Below are 16,140 nucleotides of genomic sequence, written 5' to 3'. Positions count from 1 at the left end.
ATTTGTATCTACGGGCTTTTACTGAATACATTCTGTTTAACGGTACTGGTACATAAAAATATACAAAGAAACTCTCTTATGGCATCACTTTAATTATAAGGATACAGTACATACAGTAGTGAAATAAGAAACATGGCTCTGTTAACATGTTTGGAAAAAAATCAGTTAGTCTCTTCTGTTTGTTGTGGTAAACCTTTCCTCCCTTCACGTTGAAACTTTTAGTCAATACCACGCAGCCGAGTTTCGTAAATGAAGCTTGTCATCTGCGACTTCTGGGCTTGCTTTCGTACATGACCGGTAATTAGTAGACATTACATGTTATAAACCTCATTTTAGGTCCGTATTGAAAGTTTAATAGTTCAACGATAATAAAGGTGTTTTAATTTGTTCCACCTATTCAATACTTATATTTTCACTTATAGTGGTTACATAATTAGATTCTTAGTTACATTGGACAGGTTTTGCCCTCAATTAAGGGCATCTTCAGCCTAAACACAATCATCAAAAATACAACTAAATTAAAAGTGGAAGTTAAAAGTTTAGTCAGTTATTAAAATTCGGAACATAAAAATGTGAAAAGTGAAAATATAAAGATGTTAATGGAAAACTGTCTTATGATTAAATTATAATCTTGTCAGAGACTAAAACTTCTATTAAAATTCTAATTAAAACCGTTCGTATAAAATATTAGTGGAAAATCAAAGTGGTAATATAAAGCCAACGACATGAGGGCGTGAATTTGCTTGTCATAAGACAGTTTTCCATTAACATCTTTATATTTTATCACTTTTCACATTTTTATGTTCCGATAACTGACTAAACTTTTAACTTCCACTTTTAATTTAGTTGTATTTTTGATGATTGTGTTTAGGCTGAAGATGCCCTTAATTGAGGGTGAAACATGTCCCATGTAACTAAGAATCTAATTATGTAACCACTATAAGTGAAAATATAAGTATTGAATAGGTGGAACAAATTAAAACACCTTTATTATTGTTGAACAATTAATAGACACCCGAGAAACAGTGTGGCTTTGCCAATTTGCCGATCACTAGAAGTTTGAGTGTTTTTGTTCCCGTCATATTAGTTTCCAGTTTCAGTGGAACCCTTTCTTTACTTGCTAACTGCATACATGCCAAGTATTCCGGTTTTTCCGTAAAATGTACGGATTTTGAGTGTTTTACGGTTGTACGGAAGAACGTTATTGTATGGATTTTGAATATGCGCACTTGGTTTCCCTTTCTGGGGTCAAATCGGATTGGTTTGACTTTCGATAGTAGCTGGTAATAAGTAATGCAGTGTTCGGATTTTGACCGGTAAATGTATCGATATTCACATTATCGATTATCGCCGTGCTTTTGTCACCAGTTAGACCTCAACTGCTACTTCATTCAATCAGATGTTCCCAAACAAGTAGCAGGCTCTGATTTTGAAGTAAATCTGTGAAAAGTAGCAGGCTGTGATATTATATAAAACAACTTTAGTAAATGCGTCGTGCTTCGTAGCAACTGAAAGGCTTTGTTTGTGCGGATGTGTAACATCGGCGGTAGTTCTGAAACTTGTGGAATTGTGATGAATTTCTAAGTGATTTAGTGTTTTTAGTTTTGTTCGTAATGAGTTACTAAGGAACTATATTATCAGTCTTTTCGTTAGGCATATTCTGCTTAATTTCCTTGTTTTATACGATCACGGAAAGTGTTCCCAGTATAAAGCGGTGTAAAGTGAAAAGATTGGCACTCATCAAGATGTAACTTAGTGTATTTAATTTCAGGGTTGATCACAACATACACAGTAAAACCTCGATGTGTCATTTTTCAGGGAGCAGGGGGAAAATGACGGATGTGGGAAAATTGTAAATGCGGGAAACTTTAAAATAGGGGGGAAAGCAAAATAATAAAATACGGGCACTGCGACTTTTCGTAATGTAAATACATTATTATAAGAACAATAATGACGCGTGGCCTCCGGAGCCGGGTGCATGTCTTTCAAGTTGTCGCGTGATAGGCGATCTACGCGCATATTATAATGCGGCCCTACCTAAGATGAATTCTAATGTTTAATTCGGCAAGCAGACAGCCTGAACCATTGGAATTGACCAAGGAAAGTTAAAATCCTCAACCCAGTCGTGACGCCTTGAACCTAAGGCCAACACGTGCTAACCATTTAGCTCGTACAGTACTATACATAACGGTATCAAAATATTGCAACCACGATATAGGCCTACGAGGTGAAAATAGTGTGTCTTTTATGCCGTTTCGTTTCACTTTTCTTTACACATTTCATAATAATTGAAAACCTCTTAAGTTCAGTTCTGTTATTGCAAATTAAATATATACGTGGATATTATGGCGATGGCCTGTATTTAGGAAAAGATTACATAGACCCTTTCCAAACCATAGGTTAGATACCCAACACGGTGCGGCTCCCGCAGCTCAGCTCGGACGATGTCACAGAGGTTAGAAATTCAACGCGCGTCTCGAATGATGTCACAGCAGCTTGAGCGAAGCTGCCCACTTAGGAACTAGTTACAAGACTAGGCTATGAGATAAGATTATTGGTCTGGCTTGGTTAGGTCCGGCTTGTAAAGACTGTTTGGTCAGAGGGCAACAAAGCAGTCAACAGGCCTCTAGCATCCCACACACTCCACAAGGTGACGCGATTAATCACCCTGTGAGTAATTAAAACGAATCTTGCGCATGGCTCGATTTTCTCCTCTTTTTTTTTTCCAACGAAGTTGGTAGCCCTAGCCAGCCTATACCAACACAGAAAATGGTGGCGAATTTGAGTTTTATGCTGTCTACGTTTTAATTCTTGTAAATAACAATACTTCTAGGGGTCGGTTTGTGGGTCGAGGAGAAGCGTTGGCATTACGAGGATCGTCGTGAGGTTGTGCGTGAATAACCTGCGCGCAGTACTCCAGGCTACAAGATCCTTGTTCAAGACTAGCAACTCCACATCGCTCGTATATTCTCGCAACAGGTTGCCGCTATTATATGCTAAGAGTATTGAGCAGTCCCTCTAAATTCAAAAAAGTGTTGTGCATGTTTTTCTTTATGTACGATCAATCGATGTGGGAAAAGGGACAAATAATTTTTCTTGATTGATAATTTTCATTTTGTTCCGTATTGATAGCTACCAAATGCCATAAAAGAAAGAAAAGTTCCACCTGATCAATACTTGTTTATTATAACACTTATAATAGGACCGGTTTCGACCTCTTACAAAGTCATCTTCAGCTGTATTAGAATCTTATATTATTTGCATCTTTGTATTATGCCTCACTATTCAAGAATTTTATAACATATTCTGAATTTGACAACATTATGGTGGTTATGCTTTGCTAAGAATTTCTAATTTTACAGCTTAGCTAAAATTATATAAACAAATTAAAATGTTCTTAATACATAATAAAATATGATACAATATATACATATGTCAAATTATTGACAAGAATAATTGAATGAGTTCATTTTCTATCATAATCTTTATGCATAATGACTATGTTGGACTAGTTTTGTGATAGTTACAATAGGCGTTTGCCTTGTCAGTTAAAAGGAGTTTCATTAACATATAAATACTTCAGTCATGTGAGATAAGCTTAATTGTCACTTATAAGGTGGTTAATATCACGTTCGTATTAACAGTAATTACGTTAGCTAATATGAAATTGTGTTGATTGTCCGTTAATATGATAAATTACATAAGCACAATGAAGCATTAGCAGACATGTTAAAATGTGCTTGGATGCACTGTTGACAGTCTAAAGCGAAACCCATCACTCACAGCATGAATACAGACAACCCAACTCAATCTATAGGAGACAAAAGTACATAATTTCCATCCACCTGTAAAAAACCTCACGAACACAACATGAAGCAGAAAATGAAACATTAAGCAAGGGACCTAAACATAATTGGGGCAACACCTCAATACTACAAAATATCACAACCGCTGTAAGAGAAACAGAATTAGCAATACAAAGGATTCCACGTGAAATAAGAGAACAAGTCAGGCATGACATTGCAAAAAAACTACCACAGTACATCAACAAAATAAAAGATAACATTTCTAATAGTAACAAAGCGAACAGAACGCTCATAAAGTCTTAAGGATAAAATCAAACAGGATAAGCTTATTGCAAGTAATCAGCTTCATTTTCCGTATCAAAATTTAATCAGTAAATTTTACACTATTGAGAATCTTCCACCGTTTTGATACTTTATTTTGCCTTTTGGCAAATTTATTTATATGTTAACAGTACATGTTTCGTTCCTTGTTTAGGAACATCCTCAGCTGTTATAGTGGCTTAGGTGAATGGTTAAAATTTTAAAATACATCGATTTACAAATACATTGATTCACTTAAAAACTAAATACGAATTAAGATAGATGATATTAAAAACAGTGTGGGGTTAGTGTGTTACTGGTATGAGATCAGATGATTACATGGTTGATTGACTTAAAACTCTGTCTATTCATTAGAATAGTTGTTCAAAAAATTTTTCACTTTGTTACATAAAAAGTCTGTATGCAATTAAAATTCTTTAAAAAATGATTGACTTCATTGCATTGTTCGAATTGTTGAAAGTTTTTCTTCCTTTCCTTCCAGGTAAGTTGTTGTATGTTGTGTGCTTGCTTATAGTGCTTTTGACTGAGTCTAATGTGGAAACTTTTGGAGCTGATTGCTGATCTATTAATGTGAAGGGAGCCTCGTTTCAAATTTCTTGCTATAGCTGAATTCCGATTCTACTGTGACCCTGGAGGGACGTTTGATACTGCTTTGCGCAAAGAATCTCTAATTCATTCATTTCGATTTACAGATACTTGCCAACATCATAAGAAAGGAAAGAGCCACCAATAGCAACGGTTTTAGCACTCAAAGTGAACTGCACTTAATCTACAGAACATCAGCAATGTCAAATACGCAAACTTATTTTCAAATCAACAAAATTTGAACATTTGAAAGATAAAGTGGTTGAATCATGTACAATGTACATTGGCAAAATGCTTACACAAACTCAAGCTTATAACTCTCACTTTTAACTATCTCTAAAAATAACACAAGAACATAATGTCACTTGTTGCTTTAGATTGTCAACAGACATTTACGTCCAAGCACATCTTATTATGTTTTAATGTTTTAATGTGTTTATGTAATTTATTTTAATGGACAATTTTCAATATCAACTAATGTAATACAAACTATAAAAACAACGCAAGAACATACTGTTACCTCTTGCTTTAGACTGTCTAAGTGACAATTAAGCTTATCTCACACATGACTACGCATTTATATGTTAATGGAACTCCTTTTAACTGACAAGGCAAACGCCTATTGTAACTATCACAAAACTAGTCCAACATAGTCATTATGCAAAGAGATTAAGATAGTAGACGAAGTCATTCAATTATTGTCAATAATTGGACGTGTATATTGTATCATATTTTATTATTTATTAAGAACATTTTAATTTGTTTATATGATTTTAGCTCATCATAATTTCCCTTTGTCCAGCTGTAGCCGGGTAGGGGCAAATATGGTTCCTCTCCACTTTCTTTGGTCTTTCCACCACTCCCCCAACACTGTGTCCCAGTCCAGGTTTCTTTCTATAATGCTGCGTTGGATGGTATCCTTCCATCTCAATCGTGGTCGTCCACGGCCTCTCCTTCCTTGGATTTGCATTTCCATCACCTTTTTTGGCATTCTTTCGTCGCTCATTTGCTTTATGTGCCCAAATCATCTATTCTATCATTCATTTTTTCCACTCCAATTTCTTCCCGGATTTTCTCATTCCTTATTTTGTCTCTTCTACTCTTCTGTGTCATACTCCTAAAGAATTTCATTTTGGCTGCCTGTATTCGACTCTCATCCTTCTTTGTCATTGTCCAAGTTTCTGCTCCGTAAGTTGTTATGGGTACATCTTCGTCCCATAACATGTTTCTTACACTATGATAGAAACAACTTCCAGCTTGAATCCTTTTACTAATCTCGGCATCCAGTCGAGAATTCTCCATTAATTCACTCCCCAGGTATTTAAACGTTTCCACTACTTCCAGCTTGCCTGCAAGTCTAATCTGACCTTTTCCCTTCTTTCTCCCCTCTAGTCATACAAGAGTTTTACTCTTTTCTACACTTATTTTCAATCCACATTCTTCAATCTTCCCATTCACCACATTAAACTGTTCTTGAACCTTCCTGTCGTCTTCTCCCCAAATCACAATATCATCTGCAAATAACATCATGTTCATTTCTCTTCCTCCATATGGTGCTTTTGCTGTTCTCATGATGTCATCCACTACTATTGTAAACAGGATTGGTGACAGAACACTTCCCTGTCTCAGCCCACTAGTTATTTTGAACCAACTTGTCCTGCCAACTTGTGTTTGCACGCAACTACAACATTCCTTATACAATGCCATGATCATTTTTATTAATCCCTATCCAATTCCTTTTTGCACCAGACTGTCCCAAACTTTCGTCCTAGGGACACTGTCATATGCCTTTTCAATGTCAATGAATGTCATCACCATATCATTCCCTACTCCCAATGCTTTTCCATTAGTTGTCTCATAATGAAAATGGGCTCTATTGTTGACCTTCCACTTCTGAAACCAAACTGATTTTCCTGTATCTGATTCTCAACCCTCAACCTTATTCTACTTTCCAGTATCCTTTCCATTATCTTAGCAACATGGGATATTAGAGTAATTCCCCTGTAGTTCTTCAAAACTTTATCACCTTTCTTGAAAATTGGGATGATTATTCCTTTTTACCAATCCTCAGGGACCTCCTTATTTTCCCAGACATTCCTGAGAACCCGATATGTCCACTGCAGGCCTACAGCTCCAGCTGCCTTTATCATCTCCACTGAAATTTCATCTATTCCAGCAGTTTTTCCATTCTTCATCTTTCTTACTGCCATTTCAATTTCATTCATTGTAATTTCTTTATCCATTTCTTCATCAACTAATTCCCTTTCCTGGTCGTCCATTGAATGACTGTCGTCCGTTCTTATGTTCAGCAGCTTCTGAAAATACTCTCTCCTTCTCTTTCTTATTTCTTCTGGCTTTGTTAAAATTATGCCACCTTCATCCTTCACAAATCTGGTGTTTACTTGATCGCTCTTTTTGTTTCTTAAGATACCATACAGTAATTTCTTGCTGCCCTGTGTATCATCTCTGAATTTCTGTGTGAATAAGGCCCAAATTTTCCTCTTTTCTTCCTCCACTACTTTCTTGGCCAAATTCTTTGCCTCCACATATTTTCTTGTACTTTCTTCATTCTTAGATGTTTTCCATGCTTTCCATGCCATTTTCTTTTCCTTCACTTTAATCTTTACCCTATCATTCCACCAGTGTGTTTCTTTGTCTTTCACATTTCCTGATGTTCTACCACACACCTTTTCTGCACATCCAACCAGTGCTTCCTTAAATCCTTTCCATTCCTCTTCAACATTCCCCACCTCTGTCCTGGGTACCAAGGGTATTATTTCCCTTTGAAATTCTTCTTGTATGCTTTTCTCCTTCAACTTCCATACTTCAATTCTTTTCTCTCTTCTTAATTGGGGTTTTTCAATCTTTCCAACTTTCAATTTTCCTATCACAACTCTATGATCTCCACCAAAGGCTTCTTCAGGCATGGCTGTTACATCTACAAGGTTCTTCCGGTGTTCTTTCTCTATGATTATATAATCAATCATGGTCTTTGTTTGCCTGTCTCCCTAGCCATACCTGGTAATCTTGTGAGTGTTCTTCCTAAACCAGGTGTTTCCAACAATCATTTGATTCCTCATGCAAAAATCCACCAACAACTCGCCTTCTGGATTTACATTTCCATATCCAAAGGGCCCTACAACATCTTCCTTTCCTTGTCTTTCCATTCCAACTTGTGCATTTAGATCTCCCATCAATAGTACTTCCTTATCTTCTATCTGTCTCTCCACTTCCTCTAAGAAGTCCTCTAGATGTTCATCTATGCAACCAGTTTGTGGGGCATATAACTGAAATAGATCTTTCATGCCATTTTCAAACTGGAGTCTCATCATCATCATCGCATACCTGCCAACTTTCCCGATTCAGGCGGGAGACTCCCGATTTTCGACAGTTTTTCCCGCCTCCCGAATATTCCATCTTTTCTCCCGATTTTTTGGTGAACTTCAAACATTTGTTTTCAAATCCCTCCATTTCAGCTTTTTTACGTCAGTGGCCGGAAGTCCTTCGCTCAATGGCCGCTTTCAAACGAAATATCGAAGTTTATTAATGCGAGAAATGTGCGCGAATGTGCGATGTTTATTGAAACCTGTATATCGCGACGCGCATATCGATTGTCAATCTCTCGTTCTCGCGTGCTATGTTCGTGTTCGTTCACGTCAGTCTAGTCGATTCCATCCTCTTTGGTCGATTCTAGAGACTTAGTCGCTTTCTTAGTAATATAGTGACATAATTTCAATGATAACGACGGGTGACTTTTCTAGAGATTTTAGAAGCCATTTGGAGACAATTCTAACTAATTTTAATTTATCTCAATATAAATAAAATGTTTTGTCTCTATATTGCTCAGAATTTAAAAAGAATGATATTTCTGTCTGTCTGTCTGTACGTGCGCAGGCTCATCACGAGAAAACGGCTGAAGAGAATTTAATGAAAATCGGTATATAACGTTGGGGAATAAGTTGCTACAATCTAGGCCATAAATAATGTTATTCGCGCTGAGTGAAATGGTAGTTTAGGGGAAGGCCTATAATTTAATTCTCAAATATTTGTTATTATTGGCCCTAATGATAAATACTACATAACTAAAGTTATATATTATTAAATTTCCTATCATTTATGTCTTATACATTTTTACTGTACCGGCTGTGATAACAGAGATATTCATGAATTTAGATTTTTTATTATTATTATTATTATTATTATTATTATTATTTTGCTAAGTCCATATCAGCGCCGATGTACGAGAAAATGGGTGAACAGAATTGTATGTAAAGTCAGGGAATAAGGAACTACAGTCTATGCTATAAATAATTGTATTCACTCTGTTCGAAATGGTAGTTGAGGGGAAGGTGCCAAATTTTTTTTAAAATTACCTATCTTAGTGGTCATATTGAAAAATACTACATAACAAAAGTTACAGAGAATGCAATTTCCGATTATTTGTCTTATTCGGTTTTGCAAGAGAGACTTCTCATGATTGATTCGTATAACTTACACTTCTCAGGGACATTTTTTGCCCCTTGTTAAGGGCATCATCAACCTTTAGGTTACCTTGTCTGAAACATTATCTATTCATACATGGATTAATGTGTAACATACTTTTCATTGTAATCCATATATGAATAGATAATGTTTCAGACATTTGACCTTAAGGTTACCTACAGGCTGATGATGCCGTTAACAAGGGGCGAAACATGTCCCTGAGAAGTGTATATAGTATTATGTAGATTTCATCCACGAAGCACATGGCTTGTATTGAATAGGTGGTAATAATAGAATAAATTATTTTTGTGATAATTTGCTTATTCAGTTTTACTGTTCTGACTACAATAATATTGGTGGTGATGGTGATTAAATTTTGAAGATTATAATAATGAAGAAAGTCATGAAGGAACGATCGCTTGAATAATACCACAAGAGGGAGTCATGAAAGAAAGGACGACTCACTTTACATTAGATGCTCTAATATCACAGATTCAGAAGAAAACTAAATGTGAAGGCCTCCAATATAGAAAGCTCATAAAATTGATCAACAATAGCATTACATTGACCATTGTTTGTTGTGATGTGCTTTGTGTATTCTGCTGCCATTTATCTACGATAGACGGGATTACTGCTGGGTTTCAAGTATAACAGCCTGCCTGAATACTGGCGGGAAGAAGCTGGGGAGTGGGGAGTTAGATCTCTCTTCTTTAGCATGCCATTCTTCTGGTTCATAAATTTTCTGATACTACTGGTACGTTACACACTGGATCATCATAGTATTCCAGCGATTCGATCCCTACTCGGAGGTAGTGATTTGAATGAGCAGTGTGCACACTTAAACAGAATAATTACACAAGAGTGTTTGCGGCTGTCTGCAGCCTGGTCATTCTAGCTCTGAAACTTTGAACTGTTAGATTGACACTGTAGTACCTTTCGCTAAAAGTGAGAAAATGTGCTGTTTTATTGAATATTTCGTATGAAATCATTGCTTTTAATCACGACATTCATACTGGCGTCGTTGTAATGAGATGTTGACTTCAGTTGGGAAAACTATAAGGACAGTCTTCCTGAGAATTCCGTAGTGAAGCACGGGTACATCAGCTAGTTATTTGATCCAAATAGCATTGCGCTTCGCATAATTGCGTGGGTGCTTGATGCAATATATTAATCTATGCATTTGCTAAGTAATGGCATCTAAGTGCATGACTGATTCACACATCTGGAGCATGAGTTCATACTATTTTCGGTAGGCTTATCAGAGACCGATCATCCCACTCACGCACTTCCTGTGAGGGAATAGATATGTGTAATTTTTAGCCTTGTAGCCTCGTATAGCAACAGTCGGGCTTTGAGACAATAAGTGTTATAAATATATCGTAGTACTGTGTTGTGCAAACATGTAGAATAAGCAATTTCGACCAATTGTATCTCCTGATTTCTCCTGATTTTTCGTGATTTAAAAATCAAAATCTCCTGATTTTTGGTTTTGTAAAGTTGGCAGGTATGTCATCATCATCCTATCGCTGAGGTACTTTGTATATTCCAGATATTCTTGGATTTATCTTCTAAGTATGATGGCCACTCCATTTTTTGCTTCAGGTCCTTCGCTGTAATACAGCCTGTATCCTTCTCTCAGAGGGATCTCCCCTGTACCCCTCTTTTTGGTCTCGCACAGTCCAAGTATGGCTATATCTTTTTCTATCATGAAGTCAACCAGTTCTTCTGTCTTTCCCTTCGGTGTCAGTACATTAACTGTTGCAATTTTGACGTAGTTTGGTGCTGGTTACCCATTTTTCACAGTTCCCCCAGCACCTGAAGAGCTGCGCGTCGCTTTTAGCAGGGGACGCACTAACCTTTTCCGAGGCACCATATCTGCTTTGTCCATATAGGCTATTGTTACGATGGGCTCGCCACGCCCAAAGGCATTTTATACCTACTGCCAGGTTCAAAATTAGGCTGCCCCTAACATGGAGACAGACGCCTTTCGTAGCCGCTCCTCTGGAGTACAGACGCTACGGGTATGCCATATCCGCCGTACCGAAGTCCACCTTCTCCGCCGTAGATGCCGTTGCGGTCTTTAGCTAAGCTGTAAAATTAGAAATTCTTAGCAAAGCATAACCACCATAATGTTGTCAAATTCAGAATCTATTATAAAATTCTTAAATAGTGAGGCATAATACAAAGATGCAAATAATATAAGACTCTAATACAGCTGAAGATGACTTTGTAAGAGGTCGAAACCGGTCCTATTATACGTGTTATAATAAACAAGTATTGATCAGGTGGAACTTTTTTTCTTTTCGACAAATAATTTTTCGCCGATCGATCCGATAAAACAATAGAGACGATTTATGCGGGGAAATTTAACATTGGTTTATATGGAATATTTTTTGGACCGAATAAATTCAACAGTGAATACGGGAAAACAGTTGCAGGAACGATGCATCGAGGTTCTATTGTATTTTAATTGTATTAGTGCTGTTTATAATTTCCCCCCCCCCCTGCTGTCCTTTTTCATTATGACTCAATACTGTTACGCATGCGCGTCTTGTCGAAAAAAATTCGCTTAAGGATCTTCCGGATTTTTCTTTTCGAAAATTAGCAGGTATGTAACTGTTTCTCACAAACAGCAAATGCTGTATTACACAGGTAATGTTGCACATAATTCGAGTTAGAGTATTTTTTGCTTCAAGAGAGGAAATATTTGCTTCGAGAAATTCGTATAACCAAATTTTAAGAATAGAGAAATAAATACACGTGAAGAATAGGGCAAACGGCCGGAAAATCTTAAGTTAGTTCAAATACTGAAAATTCGAGTAATGGAGTTTCGAGATATCGAGGTTCGACTGTATTATTATTCATATGTATGTGTCATAAAAAAGTGATTAGGTACATTTTCTTGTAACTTTTTTTTTTTAGGTTAAGATTTAAAATTTTAATGATCAAATCACATTGTAACTATAGGTATGCATGCCTTTTATCCTGTCCTTTTTGACCGTGGCGCAATATGTGATAAAATCCAAGAATTAAAAAAATCTTCCTATTTTTGTTTTCTAAAATTTGGCAGCTATGCTAAAGTCCTTGAGTCCTTGGATGCGTTGCCTCACACTAAAATGTTAGTGCTTCTATTTAAAATATTCTTGAAAATGGTGATGGAGATTGTCAAAAAACAGCACACGAAGATATGATTAATTGGCAGTTCATAGAATGGAGTTGATAGAAATTTGCAATTCAATGCAGTGTGTATGAAGTTGACCTAAATAAATGATAGTTATAATTAATGAACTAAAAGGAGTGTGTGCTAATCAAATGGCATAAGTTACACGAGATGCGTAACGCCTGCTGAGTGCCTTACTAATGGGAAAGAGTTAACATTGGATCATGAGGTTCAAAGAGAACACGGAAAGGGAAAGGGCGGGGAAAGGGGTTTAAGGCGGGGCTGAAGGATGTGGGAAAACGGGTGGCTGCTTAGTGAAGCTGCCGTGAATAGATTGAAAAATTGAATTATGACTTTTTTGGTTTGATGTTTTAAATATAGGAATTGGTCAAACAGGATATTTGGCTTTACAGAAATGTCATTAAGATTGTAATTTGGGTGAAAATATTGATCTATATGTATGAAGCAGCTTTCTGTAATGTTAAGCAGGGGTCCTTTGTTCATGACTTCGATAGTTTCCATATGTTTTATGTCTGTGAATTTGTGATTATAGTCGTGCATATCCTGTCCTATGGCCGAAAATCTATTGTATTTCAGCGTATTAGCGTGTTCTGAGTATCTTATATTAAAGCTCCTCCCAGTCTGTTCAACGTAAGAAAGATTACAACTGTTGCATTTAATCCTGTACACCCTTGATTTTGGAAAACTATTGAACTTGTTTATGGATGTGGAATTATGCAAGATTTCTGCATTCCTATTTTTGAAAACTCCTTGTACATCATGCTTTTAAAAGATGTTGGTGTCTTCATAAATGTCTTTGAATGTGAAGTTAGAAAGAGGAATTGTAATGTCTATTTTTTTTCAAAGTAGTTAAAGGGGCGATATTTATATTTATAAATTACTCTTTTAATAAAGAAACTGTTGTATCTATGATATTTAGCAATCTTGCGAATAGTGTTCAACTCAATGATATAGATGTTGATTCCCATAGGGAACTTCAAATATTTGTCCCGAATGAATAAATTTATAATACCTATATAAATGGTCCGTTATAGGGCATTATAAATTTTACAGCGAACTCATTCCTGGTTGCCAGCGTTTTGTCCCAGTGTGCTAAGTTGGTAAATAACACACCCGCCAAGGCGCACGGCTAGTGCATACCGTGAAGGCCACTGCGTAGGCTGCTTGGAGCCACCGACTTTGCCAATGCACTACGAGAGAGGTTACCAAAAATTGATGCCTGCCTGGCCATCAGATGATATAATGTTGATTTTCATAGGGAACCTGAAATATTTGTCCCAAATGAGTAAATTGATAATACCAATATAAATGGTCTGTTATGCTGCTCGTTCATAAATTTGAGGGTGTGAAGAGTCTTGACGAATTGTAGTGACTGTTTGGGTAGGTTTTCTGAAAATCTTGTATCTTAATGAGCTTTAGTGCCTGATAATAGTTAAGTCTAAGAATATAATTTCTTATCCAATTTCGGATTCAAATGCGCATTTTATATGCGGATCAATATTATTTAGATTGAGTGATTATGCAATATTAATCAAAAGAACTAAATTGCCAGTCATTTGTCTCTGGTCAGTTGAGCAGTAGGCCTACCACACCGTAAACCTGATCACTGCTGTGGCGCTTTCATTTAAATTGTCTTCCTGTGCTGCTAACTTCCCTGCTACCAGCATGTCGTCATTCCAAATGACTAATCTTCACTGCCGTCTCGTTAGCCATGCCCTGCCATCGAGAGCATTCAATATTGGTCTTTTTGGAACTTTAAGAAATAGTTTTGTTTCAGACTGAGTCCAAAAATTGAAAATCTATTTGCAAATGGTTTTTGGAGATGGTATCTGTTATTCGCAGTTGGTGTATGTGTTGCAGAAGTTATCCCTTCCGAATAAAGCCATGCTGTAGAAGTGTGCCAACACAGCAGCTGATAACTAGCGTATGTTACGACTTGTACTTCTGAATGTAATACATAGTCACTGGAAGCATTCTTTGGATAACTGCGGCTGTGAAAAGCCAGATCTTTATTTTTAAATATATTTTGTGCTTGTTCTCTACATTTATCACATCAGGATTTACCTAAACAGCTGTAATTGAGGGAAAAGACAGCATTGTTTAGGTTAGCTATACTATCTAGTGTCCGGATAGTGCGAGAAGTTCCAAGACAGAGAGAATAAAAAACAGGAGAGCTCGCCGTGTTCATGGATATCTACAGGTGTGGCGGTAATACGTTTTATCGTGTTTAATTTTGTACGTTGTCACTATTTTTTTTTTAAATCAACACACGGTTTGTTTTGTTCGGCGTCGCTGAAGTAGTTAGTGGAGACATAAAATTATGATTATTATTTGTTAGGTATGTTGCCGAGGAAAACGGTACTTATGATTAGATTGTTTTTATCATGTTTTAAACTTACTTCTCTCCAAAAATTACATGTACGCCTGTGGGTGGGGGACGCAGATGAAGAATACACCTGCGGTGTCCCCTGCCTTTCATAAGATGTGACTAAATGGGCCCCAGGGGCTCTCAACTTGGGAGCATGGGTTGGCGACCATAGGGCCCTTGGTTTGGTCCTGGCATTGCTTCCACGTACTTGTACCAGGCTCCTCAGTTTCATCTATCTCATCCAACCTCCCTTCAACAACTCTTGTTCTTTCCTGACCCCAATGGTATTAGAGCTTTCGAGGCCTTACTGAGCCTTTCTGTTTCGCACCCTTCGTGGCCCTTGCCTTTCATTGTCCGTTACTTCAATTTGAGAAGTGACGGATCCCCTCTTGTTTATTTTTTTCTCTCTCTACTGCATGTCGGTGGGGGACGCAGACAGAAGAATATACCCACGGTATACCGTGCCTGTCATAAGAGGCGACTAAAAGTGGCGACCGAGGGACGATTGAATTAGAACCATGAAACTACTTGTGATCGGTACCATCACGCGGGGAACACCATGGGCTACCTTGACTTAAGAGTAGTACCACTATGTTAGGTACAAAATAGGTTTGTGATTAGCAGCAGCAGAGTGTTTCGCTGTGGGTTTACAGTACCTGTGATTAGTACCAATATACGAGCGACACCGTGGGTCTGCGTTGCCTGTAATTAGCACCCACTATGTGAGGAATACCACAGGATAGTTCGGGTCCCTGTGATTACATGTGATTAGTACACCTAGGTGAGACACCATTGGCTTGCATTGCCAATGAGTGGCGCAATTATGTAAGGAACACCATAGGTCTGAGTTACCTGTGCGATGTACGTTACTTGAGAGTAGTACTGTGTGTGGAACACCATGAGTCTACGTTAGTCTCGTTCTTCCTCCAGAATTGACAAAATCTTCGTTCCGACAACCTGGAATAGAGGAGAAACAATGTAATAGTACCCCTAATACCTCAGGACCTGCTCACCTGACGAGTTAGTGAGCACTGTCCCTGCATTGCAAGAGGCCATAGCCGTCAGGGGATTTACAAGGCTATTTATTTATTTATTTATTTATTTATTTATTTATTTATTTATTTTAGAAGGTAATCATTATTCATTACAAGGCAAGGAAATGCCTATACTCCTACTTTTTGCTCGGAAGCACATGCTTTTAATTCTACATTTTGCTCATGAGCATTTCCTTCACTTTTATTCGTATGGCCCAATAACTGTGCATTTGTTTCATCTCACATTCTCTTCTGAAGAGAGTTATGACCAATAACTGTGTAGGATATTATAACATTAATTTTATTCTAAACAGGAGGGCAGGTTAGTGTGGTTCTGTTCTAGCGTAGTGTATCTGATCATTT

At 37.2% G+C, this 16,140-nt stretch overlaps 1 protein-coding gene across 2 annotated transcripts in view; it reads left to right on the top strand.

Moving 5' to 3' along the window:
- LOC136857036 (ATP-dependent RNA helicase p62) overlaps nucleotides 1–16,140 on the top strand; it is a 154,868-nt gene that overhangs the window by 32,001 nt on the left and 106,727 nt on the right. The gene's annotated exons all lie outside the window — the stretch shown is intronic.

This window comes from Anabrus simplex, chromosome 1 (assembly GCF_040414725.1).
Source record: "Anabrus simplex isolate iqAnaSimp1 chromosome 1, ASM4041472v1, whole genome shotgun sequence".
Taxonomy (NCBI): domain Eukaryota; kingdom Metazoa; phylum Arthropoda; class Insecta; order Orthoptera; family Tettigoniidae; genus Anabrus; species Anabrus simplex.
This window is presented reverse-complemented; position numbering and strand designations above follow the sequence as displayed.